Here is an 11915-nt window from a genome sequence, read left to right as displayed (position 1 = left end):
TGGCCCTTTAATACAGTCCTCATGTTGTGGTGACCCTAACAATAAAATTACTGTGATTTTGCTACCATTTTGAATTGTAATGGAAATATCTGTGTTTTCTGATGATCTTAGGAGACCTCTATGAAAGGGTCATCCAACCCCCAACAAGGTTGAGAACTGATTATGCTTTAGAGCATTTTCTTGATTTATGAATCATATGAGAGGGAAATGCCCAGCCCATTGTGGGTGGAGCGACCCTGAGCAGGCAGTCTTATATACATAAGAAAGCAAGTTAAGCATCCATGAGAGCAAGTCAATAAGCAGCTTCCCTCCATGGTCTCTACTTTTGGTCCTACCTCTGGGTTCCTGCCTTGAGTTCTTGCCCTGACTCCTCTTCCTAATGGACTATAAGCTTGAAGATAAAATATGCTTTTTCCCCCAAATAGCATTTGTTCATAGTGTTTTATCACAATGATATAAATCTAGGAAGACAGCCTAGAGCAGGTAATTGCTTTTGTTTTTACAGTGTGATGTTTTGACCTAATCTATATATACATTATGGAAAAATTAGCCATGCTAATTTAGAATGTCTATTACCTACACAGTTTGTCTTTCCTATGTGTGATGAGATCATTAAAAATCAATTTTAATGGCACTGAAACACTTTATTGAAAGCTGTGGGTCACAAGACTATGTAATTGCCTATTAAATTTGATACTGCAACGTTGTGTCCTTTAATCGCTGTCTTCCCTGTACTCCATCTCTTTCATTTCATTTCAGAAACTTCCTGTTGCTATATCATCATTTCTGGTTGTGAAACTGTTTTCCTTTGGATTGAAAATTTTCCTCTTGGAGGGATGAAGGAGGGCCATCAGGCTCACAAAACACACAAGAGACTCATAAGGCCCTTCTTTGAGGGTGTGTGAGCAATCACCAATCAACAACGAGAGAAAGGAGACTCTTGAGTGGTGCAGCTGCCTGCCAGTTGTACCAGCATCTCCAGTGACGTAGCTCTCACCATTTTCCTGCAAGTAAGCCCTCGGGGCATTCCCCAAGGTAGAGGTGGATGGAATCGTTTGTTTAGTCTGCCAATGTACTCTCTGGGGTAAATGGAATTACTCTCCCCAGGAGAAGTCACACTGTACCTGTTTATCTTGTCTGATGTTTACTTTTGGATTTGGGGGTTTTTATTTTTAGAGCCGGACTGGAGTCTTTTCTTCACTTTGCTATCTCTGCTTAACACATTTGCCTTCCTTTCACCTTCTTAGGTGTATATGGTTATGTTCGTTATTTTAATAGTTTTATTTGCATTTTATGAACGTTTCTATTTAGTTTACTCCCCATTTTGTATTTTTCGCTTCCTTTGCACACAATTTTTAAAAACTTCAAACTCCAGACATTATGAACTTTATCTTTTTAAGGTACTCTATATTTTTGTTTTTTCGGGACAGGGTCTCTCTGCATAGCCCTGCTGCCCTGGAGCTCACTCTGTGACCAGGCTGGCCTTGAACTCAGAGATCCATCTGCCTCTGACTTCCAAGTGCTGGGATTAAAGGCATGCACCAACACCACCTATTGTAGAATATTAACTATGTGAAGATGTGTTTTATCTCTTTTTGCTACAGATTATTTCTTTAACTATGTAAAGGTATGTTACAATTGTTTATTCTGCATCCCTTAACAAGGTAAGGACGTGTGTTTAATTAGGTAAAGATGTGTTGCATTTGTTTTACCTTGCCTGACTAAGGCACCTGAGTGTTCTAATAAAGAGCTGACTGGACAATAGCAAGGCAGAGAAAGGATAGGTGGGATTGGCAGGCAGAGAGAATAGGTAGGAGAAGAGGAGAAAAAGAAGAGAGAGAAGAGAATGAGGAGAAAGAGAGGGGCATGCTTGGGGCAAGAAGCCAGGCAGCTGCCAGCCAGCCAGACATGAGAAGCAGTGAAAGCAAGGTCTACAGAAGGAAAGAAAAGTAAAAACCCTGAGGCAAAACGTAGATACAGAGAAACAGACAGGCTAATTTGAGAGCTAGCAAGCATTCATCACTAATAAGTTTGTGTCATGATTTGGGAGCTGGTTGGTGGCCCCCAGAAAGCAAAAGCCTGGTATAACCACCCAGCTACTTTTGGATTCCTACAATTGTTCTGGAATTTTATCCTCAGATGTAATTAAATGACTTTAAAAGAGTTCGACCCTATCAAGGCTTCCTTTCGTGAGCCGGGAGCATGGCGTCTTCTTGTTGAAGACTCAGTTTCTGCCCCAGGTATGTGTGATGGATTCATGCTGTTCTGACATGCAAATTTGGAGGCATTCTGTCCCAAAAGATGGGGCTACAGAGTAGCCCTGCCCCTGTGTGGATTCTGGTAACAAATTTCTCTGTCTTCTGGGGTCTTTTCTATAAAATCATCTAATTTCCTCACTGCTTTGCCCATATCTAAAGATTCAGGGGACCTTCACATGGTTCAGTGTCTAGTCTGTCTCTTAAGCATCTTTGTGGTTGATAGCGCTAATATCCATATATTACAAAAGGGGAGACCAGTGATGTACGCAGCCCAGCCCAGTCAGCAGGTGATGGAGCTGGGATGTGAATCCCGACTGCCCCAGGGTCTGAGTTAACCACCTTGTTGTAGGTCACTCAGATGGATTGTGTTGTATGCTTTTTGCGAACAAGCTTCTGAAAGCTCTGTTCCTCGTTAACCTGCAGTTTTCCAAACGGAGGTGAACTGCTGCAAATTATACAGAACTCAGTCTATTCTTTAATCACCCCCTAGATTTTGACAGCAAAGAGGGTTTCTCCTTGGGAAGATGTTTTGCCTGTGAGAGCCACAGTAATGCTCAGACTTTAATCTCTTCTTACCCTTATCCTCTTTGCAGGCAGGGTCCAACCTCACTGCCTTCCGCCCTTTTGAAACTCTCTTGAGTCATCAACAAATTTAACCCTTTGAGGGTTGCCTCTAAAATAGGAGTCTTTTTTTTATAAATGCAAGGCAGCTGCTGTTGAATAACCTTTCTGTACACCGTGAATATATATTACTCTCATTGGTTAATAAAGAAGCTAACTAGCCAATAGCTGAACAGGATAAAGTTAGGCAGGAAAGCCAAACGGAGAATGATGGGAAGAAAAAGGGTGGAGTCTGGTGTCCCCAGAGATACAGAGAGAAACATGATGGCATGTCATTTTGAGAAAAGGTACCAAGACACGTGGTATAGATAAAAATATGGGTTAACTAAAAATCTAAGAGTTAGTAACGGGGCTGGAAGGATGGCTCATTGATTAAGGACACTGATTGGTCTTCCAAAGGATGTGGATTCAAATCCCAGCACACAGGCAAGTAAAAATTGTAGGTAACTCCAAGATCTGTCACTCTTACACAGACTTAACTGCAGGCAAAACCCCAATGTACATAAAATGAAAGTAAATAAATTTTTTAAAAAAGTTAGTAATAAGCCCGAGCTATTGACTGAGCATTTTTTGTTTGTTTGTTTGGTTGGTTTGGTTTTCCAAGACAGAGTTTTTCTTTGTAACAGCCCTGGGTGTCCTGGAACTAGCCCTGTAGATCAGGCTGGCCTCAAACTCACAGAAATCCACCTATCTCTCCCTCCTGAGTGCTGGGATTAAAGGTGTGCATCACCACTGCCTGGACGGGCATTTATAATTAATATAAGCTCTGTGTGTTTATTTGGAAGCTGCGGGTGGGGCAGAAACTTCTACCTACAGGTAGTCCTTCCTTGGTCTAACTTTTTATAGGAAGCCCAGGCAGGAGGCAGAGTTTTGTCCACCCTAGACTGCAGCCACATCCAAGCAGAAGCCAGTACAAATGACTTCTACAAATGAAGTCCTTGATATTGGATTCTGAGCCAGGATCAGCTGTGAACTGGAAAGACCACACAATGATGGCCACAACCACAGAAAAGGCTACCTAAATTATTCAGCTGAGGGTCAGGCGTGGAGGCACACACCTTTAATCCCAGCGCAGGGAGGTACAGGCAGATAGATCTCTGAGAGTTCAAGACCAGCATGGTCTATCTACAAATTAAGTTCCAGAACAGCCAGTGCCACACAGTGAGATCGTAAATTTAAAAACAAAAGACAAAACCCTAATTATTTAGATGACAGTTTTAAAACTATGCCTAACTTTAGATTACTTCTTAGGAGATGAGTCCAGTCAATGCTTTGTAGAATGCCAGGAAAATATGTCATCCATATTATCTGGATTTATTTGGCTGTATCATAGCCAGTTATTTATAGGACCTACGCATAAATAACTTCTGTTAATTATAATTACATATATGTCTATAAAAACACCAACACAACTCTCAACCACAATGAAGTGAGGTGCTGACCTAATTAATTTATTTTATGGAATGTCAAAATAAAATAACTTTTTGTCTCAGAAAATCATTCCAATTTTGTGGATTTTGTTTGAAAACTCAGCATTTTAATGGCAGTATATGACTTAGAACAGCTTTTGGATAATAACCACAAGTCTTTTCCACCCAAGAATAAGTATTTTAGCTGAAGTTTAAAAGGAAAAGCCAATATTTGGCTAGAGAGTAAGGGTTGGTCTGTTTGTTAATTGTACCATGAGCTTGTTTCTCTCGCTCGCTGTTTTAAATCAGGAATCAGGGAGCACCTGGGTTTGTTTGCCCTGGCATCTTAGGGCTGTTCTTCCTGGTGCTTGGCAGAGAGGTGAATTTGGAGAAATTTACCATCTAAATTTCTTAGCCTTCTGGGGCAAGGCACAGAACAGGTGCTCAGGATGTTTGAGGATTTTCCAGGGAACTTATAAGGAGGCAAGAAAATGCCTACCCTGCCCAAAGGGCTCATTTCCCAGCTGATAAAATTTTATTGAGGTATAAAATTCTTGCAGAAAAGAGCACAAATCAGAAGATTTGGGCTACATGGATGTTCCCAGTGTGCAACCTGCTAGTTCAAGTTACAGAGGATGATTGGCATTTCAGAAGCCCTTCCTCTCTTAGTATCCACCTGCCTGCTCAAAGATAACTATGTGCTGACTTTTAATACCACTGGCTAGTTTCGTCTGCACTGAACTTTTAGGTTTAATTCATACAGCCTGCAGCACTGAGCGGTTTGGAAATCATTGGTGTTCTTGCCGATGGGCTGCTGCTCCTCTGAGCTGCTATAGCACAGCCTGCTGTAGCACAGCCTGCTGTATCCATACACGACAGCTCACCTCCTTGCTCTAACGATAACTGTGCAGGTTCTTTCCAGTTTGGAGTCACTGGAAATAGTGCTGCCACGAATGCTGTTTTTTATTAACACATTTAAGTTAGGATCTAAAATAATGGGTTTCGTTGTGACGTTTTCATGCGGGTGCATTATTGCACTTTCTCATATTTGCCCCACCACTGTCCTTTCTTGTACCCCGTTTGCCCTCCTCTGATCCCTGTCGCCCCCTTGAGTCACTCCCCTGCTTTTCCTGTCACCTCTGCATGCACCTAGAGGCCACATATGAGGAAAAGACTCAGTGTTTGTCTTCCTGCTCCCCTTTGTCTTCTCTTTCTCTCTTTCCCCTGCCTGTTCATAGCCTTTATTGTCCTAAATGCTCCCTTCTGATTTCGTGTTATACATGTACTCTCATGTATATAATATTCCGTGTTGTATGGCATTAGAGAAAATGTAGAATTTATTTTCTTCAGTCTGGTTTATTTCGCTTGACAAAATTATATCCTTTCAACCAATTCCCTTCAAATGACATAATTTTATTCTTCTTTATGGTAGAATAATACTCCAGTGTGTGTGTGTGTGTGTGTGTGTGTGTGTGTGTGTGAGAGAGAGAGAGAGAGAGAGAGAGAGAGAGAGAGAGAGAGAGAGAGATTTTGTTCATTCCTCTGTTGACAGTTGCCTATCTTGCCTATTGTGTATTTTTTTCTTTAACAGAACTTGCCTCAAGTTTATTTGTAAAAACAGCCTAAAGTCCTGATCATCTGCAAATACTGTGTAGGTGTTCACACCAGTTCATCTGTCTTCACATTGGCAGACTGAGACCTTTTTTTTTTATGGGCCCTTCACAGAGGCCTGGGCACCTTTGGGAGCCTGAGCTGCAGCTGAGGCCTCTGCCTTGGCTTGAACCTTGGGCTTTGTTTTTTGGAGCCTACGACCCCTGGCCATGTAGCTTCTAATCCGCTTCCCAAGCTTGGGGTGAGCAATGAAAGCCAGACGGGTGAGTTTGCGGGTGGGGCCCTTTGGCCCCTTGGGCTTCACCACCTGAGGCTTCACCAGGGCCTTGATGGCCTCCGCATGTGCGCTCATGGCCTTTGCATTATTTGCCTGCATCTTCTTCAGGCCTTTCTTGTTGTGCTTCTTGGCAAAGCGCATGTTCCTCAGGAACTTGGGGTCAACCCCCTTGAGAGATTCGTATCTTTGTGACCGGGGTTTCTTGATGCCGTTTCTGTGCCATTTCCGGGACTGGTTGTGTGTGGTGTGGTTCTTGGACTTGGCCATGGCTGGACGGTAATCGGCGGCTCCTGAAGCCGCCCATTGAGTATTGTATACATGGCTGTGCATATATCTCTGTGGTATGCTGATTTAGATTCATATCCATATATATATGGATAATATGTTATCCATATCTACATCTATATCTATGTATTCAGGAACAGTAGAGCTGGCTCACAGGTATTTTTTGCTTTTGAGGAACAGCCATACTGGTTGGTTGGTTTGTTTGTTTGTTTGTTTCTTTCTTTCTCTTTTGCCATACTGGTTTCTATAGTATTTGTGCCAATGCACACCCCCACCAGCAGTGATTTCCATCAATAAGAAATTTCCATCATTTATTTTCACTTTTCTCCTGACAGACATTCTGACTGTGTAAGATGTAAGGTTTTTGCTTAATTAGTGGTTGATAGTGGAGGGCCCAGAACATTGTGGGTGGTGCCATCCCTGGGCTGGTGGTCCTGGGTTCTATGTAAAAGCAGGGTGAGCAAACCATGGGAATCAAGCCAGTAAGCAGCTTCCCTCCATGGCCTCTCCCTCAGCTCCTGCCTCCAGGATCCTGCCCTGGTAAGTTCCTGTCCTGACTCCCTTCAGTGATTAGCAGTGCTGTGGGAGTGTAAGGCAAACAAACCGTCTCCTCTCCAAATGTCTTTGCTCATGGCGTTTCCTCACAGCAATGGTGACCCTAAGGCACTGACTGAATAGAATCTGGGTGTTGTTTAATTTGAATTTTTCCTGATAGCCAAAGATGTTGAACCTTCATTATCTATTTATTGGATATTTATGTTTTTTCTTTGAAGAACTGTCCATGAAATTCATTTGCCCATATATTGATTGAATGAGTTTCTTTGGTGTTTAAGTTTTTGAGTTCTTTTTATCTTCTAGGTATTAATCTCTTTCAGGTCTCAGTTGCCAAAGATTTTCGTCTATTCTGTGGACTGTCTTTTCTCTTTCTTTCTTCTTTCTTTCTTTCTTTCTTTCTTTCTTTCTTTCTTTCTTTCTTTCTTTCTTTCGCCTGCCTGTCTTTCTTTCTTTCTTGTCTTTTCTTTCTTTGAGATGGAGTCTTACTGTGTAGACCAGGCTGCCCTGGAACTTGTTGTGTGTAGTCCAGTCTGGCCTTGAAGTCACAGAGACCCACCTGCCTTTGTCAGTTCTTCACCAATTTCCTGAGCTATTGGAGTCCTAGTCACCGCCATCTTGATGTGTTCCCATTTGTTCTCCTGCCATATATGTTCTTAAGCCTTTCCCCCCTATGAACAATGTGCCCATTTGTCTTGGCTATATCTAGAAGTACAATAGCCAGGGAAGAAGGTTTGCTTGGGCCTACAGCCATAGCACCCAGAACGTGCCTGATTTTGTCTGATCTCCGAAGGAGGAAGGGCTGGGCCTGGTTAGTGCTTAGATGGGAGAGAAGGTGCTTAGGGGCTGGTAAGCTGACTCAGTGGGGAAAGCTCTTGCTGCACAAACAGAGAACTGGGTTCAGACCCCAAGCATCCACGCAAAAGAGTGGTCATGGATGCTTGTTGTTTTCTTTTTCAAGTCAGGGTCTAGCTATATAGTTCTGACTATCCTGGAACTCTGTAGACCAGGCTGGCCTTGAACTCACAGAGAACTTCCTGTCTCTGCCCTCCCAAGTGCTGGGGTTAAAGGCGTGCGCCACTACTACTCCTGGCAGCTATAAAAACTTTTGTGACACATTTAAGTCTTGTGCTTATTTTCCTGTTGGACTTTTTGATGGACTGAATGGAGGAATTACATATCCCGAGTGATGCTTTTGTGGTATGTAAATACATGTCACTACCCATTCTGTGCATGGTCTTTTCATGTTCAAGGAGCCTCGTCTGCCTGCTGACCATGGCTATATCATACTTTCCTTTTTCACCTCTGTGAATATGAATATTTTCTATATAGAATGAGGAGCCAAAGCTGGTTTTTCCGATACGGCATCACCTTTGTTATAGAGAATGCCTATTTATGAATAGATCATTTTTGGTCTGCTTTGCTCCATTCTGTTCTATTGGCTCACGTTTTCCCTTACAAAATACTGTACTGTCAGAATTACCATGATTTTCAGTAGTTGTGTTTTGTGCGTGCATGTGTGCGTGTATGTGAGTATGGGCACGTGCGTGAGGAGGTCAGAGGACAACCTTGGGGGTCGGTTCTCACCTTCCACCTTGTTTGAAGCAAAATGTCTTTGTTGTTTACTGTTGCCTTTCCAGTCTACCCACACTTACTGGGGACTCTCCTATGCCTTCCGTTTCACAGTGTAAGCACAGGGATTGTTGATATATGCTGCCGTTTCTGTTTATATGGGTTCTGGGGATTCAAACTCAGGTCCTGAGCTTCCACAGTAGGCACTGTGCCCACTGAACCTTAGCCCCTTAGCCCCAAAGTGATCTTAACACGCACATAGTCATATAGAGTCAACAACTTTGTTCTTCCTCAGAGTTCTCTTGGATACTCACTGCTGTAGTTCTAAAAAAAAAAAAAGTTTAGATCAAGTTTTTTTCTTGCTCATCTTTGATTTATGCATTATACTCATTTAAAATGGAACTTTTCAATTATCCATTGCTGGAGATAAAATCTAGTTAGTCTTGTGTGCCATGTTTGAATCACTGATTGCTCTGCAGGCCCTTTGGCATTCTCTGTGTGTACAATCATAGAAGTTGTCAGGAATGACACCTTACCATGTATAAACTCTGCATTCTTCTTCTACTGTAGCATTGATTGGATCCTTTAACACAGTGTCTATGATATCATCGAATGTGCGTTGAATCTTTATTCTCTTTTGAACAACTTCTAAAACACTTGGAATTTTCAGGATGATGAGAAACTACTGTATTCTAAGATGACTGGTTACCTGGTGGATCCTAGGGAATTTCAGGATTGGGATTGATCCTCAGAAAGACTAAAGCTGCATTAGATAGTAAGGACCTTCAGCCCCTCGTGAAGGGAGAGGCACCGGATGAAGGTTGATCACCAGTGGACTTAATATTGACAGTAAAGAAGCTTCCATGAAGCTCCAGAAGGATAGGGTTCAAGGAGCTTCCGGACAGCCAGACATGTCCCAGGAACACACGAATGTCCCTGAAGGAGGGGCTGGGGGGTTCTATCCCTGCCTCTCTGTGCATCTAGCTGTTTACCCATAGCTTCTTTGACTTCTGTGGACTGTGCTAGCCAACTAGAGGTGGTACCTAGGACTTGCTACTGGTATCGGATGTGGAGACATTTCTTGTGGGACTGAGTCCTTACCAGGTGGGATCTGATGCTATCTCCAGGAGAGTGTTAGAAATGAATTGAGTGGTGTCTTCCGGGGAATTGTTTGGTTGGTCTGTGGGGAAAACCCTTCCTAGTGGGTGTCAGAAGTGTGAGAGCCGGGCTGAAGAAAATGACCTTGGCTGTTCCTGCCTTGTTTACAGCTGAAGTGATGGGCTGGTGTCTCTGCTTGTTTCTCTGGGGAAAGTTTTCCATTTTTTTCCACTGTTAAATGTGAGCTTTGGTGCAAACTTTAATCACATTGAAGAAATTAATCTCTAATTAAAACATAATGCATTCTAAGTTTACTAAACATTTTTCCTATGTCTTTTTTTATAGGTTGTCCCTTTATTCTCTTAATATAGTAAATACATTGATCCATTGTTCTGTGTTAAAATAACCTTGCATTCCTGGATAACCCCAGCTTGTTCACAGTGGCCGTCGCTATTTGGTTGAAGATGTTTGAACTTATGTGTGAGACCGGCATCTATAAAGCGCCTTTCCTGCCCTGGGCTTGTTATGACTCTTACGTATCTTCAGGGCATTTCTTCTTTTTATTCTCTCAAGCATATTTGAGATAGAGTGATGTTCCTCAAATATCTGGGAGAACTAAAGGCTGAAGACATTTGGAACCGAAGCTTTCCTTGTGGGAAACTTTCGTTTAAATTAAATTTGCTGGGACTGGAGAGATGGCTCAGCGGCTAAGAGCCTAGAGTGCTCTTACAGAGGGCCAGAACTCAGGTCCCTGCACCCATATCAAGTAATTTATGATCACCTGATAATTCAGTTTCAGAGGATCTGATGTTCTCTGTGGCCGCAGTGGGCACCTGCACACATGTGATGCATATAAACTCACAAGCGCGCGCACACACACACACACACGCACTAATAAATAGAGAACAATCCATGTACATTCTTCTTATTTTTGGTTAATTTGATTTTTCAATGAGTATATTTTACATAGTGTACTGACAGAACATTGATTATATTAACTTTACGCTTTAATTTCTGTTCTTAATTTGTGCTGACTCTTCCTGATAAATCTAGCAGCTTACCAATCTTACTGCTATCTTCAAAGAAGTCACAATGGCTTTGTAGATTTTCTTATTTTCTTCCTGTTATGTTTAAGTGCTATTGACTTTTTAACTTTTGTTTCTGTTTTGAGGCAGGGCCTTGCTGAAAAGCCCTGGCTGGCCTGGTAATTCAGAGTGAGCCTCCTACCCCAGCCTCCTGAATGCTGAGATTACAATGTGGCACCTTGCTAGGCTTGACTTTCCATCTTTGTTGTTGGTATGCTTATGATTGGTTTTCGGGCTGCTCTTGATCTGAGTCACATTTAAGGCTCTGGCTCTGTTTCTCTAGAAAGTGCAGCTGTCTGTGGATCCTAGGAGCTTCAGTTCATTGTTTCTGATAATGCTGAAGATGCATTCCAACACTCTTTGTTTTATTTTGCTTTTCTTGAGATAGCCTTACTCCACAGGCCAGGCTGACCTGGGACTCGCGCAGTTTTCCTGCCTCAGCCTCCCGAGTGCTGGGATTACAGACGTGAGCCACTCTGCTTGCTTACTCACCTGTTTTTTATTTTCTATGGTGCTGAGGACTGAGCCTCTGGGTACTTGAGCATAGTGGGCAAGTGCTCCATTATTCAGCTACATCTCAAGCCCTCAGTGGCTCCCCATCTCCTTCTTCCCCCTCCCCACCCCTCTTCTTTCTAAGATCCATGGCTTACTTCAACTCAATACTTAGTGATTCTTAAACTTACATGTGGTTATTGATTTGTATCATAATTTTGCTGTGGTCAGGAAATACGTTCTGAGTAACTTTGAACTTCAGAAAGTGTTACAGCCTTCTTAGTGCTGGTGTTATGGCCTTAGGAAACTACCATGTAGCCCTCAAAGGGCCTATTTTGTAGTTGTTGGGCAGAGAATATTTTAAGTAGCTCTAGTTTCTTAGTTATGCACTTTGTTTTATTTTATAGGGATAAACATCCACATGCCACAATAGTTATCCTTTAAAATGCACAGTTCAGTGGTTTTTAGTGTATTAATAGATTTATGAGACCGTGTCTAATACCACATTTCCACATTTCCAAGGGGACACCATCACCAATTCCCCTTCCTTTAGCCCTTGGGAAGCATGGTTTACTTCTTGTCTCCACAGTTACTTGTTCCCTGAACATTTCATCTGAGCACAGTCATGCAGTGCGCAGCTTCTGTTCAGCATCTC

The 11915-nt window shown here is 42.4% G+C and overlaps 1 pseudogene; it reads right to left on the bottom strand.

Moving 5' to 3' along the window:
* Positions 1–5996: 5996 nt before the first annotated feature.
* LOC142839281 (large ribosomal subunit protein eL29 pseudogene) lies at positions 5997–6467 on the bottom strand (annotated as a pseudogene).
* Positions 6468–11915: the final 5448 nt, after the last annotated feature.

Source organism: Microtus pennsylvanicus, chromosome 21 (assembly GCF_037038515.1).
Source record: "Microtus pennsylvanicus isolate mMicPen1 chromosome 21, mMicPen1.hap1, whole genome shotgun sequence".
Classification (NCBI taxonomy): Eukaryota; Metazoa; Chordata; class Mammalia; order Rodentia; family Cricetidae; genus Microtus; species Microtus pennsylvanicus.
The sequence above is the reverse complement of the archived record's forward strand: the minus strand, read 5'-3'. Positions and strand labels throughout refer to the sequence as shown.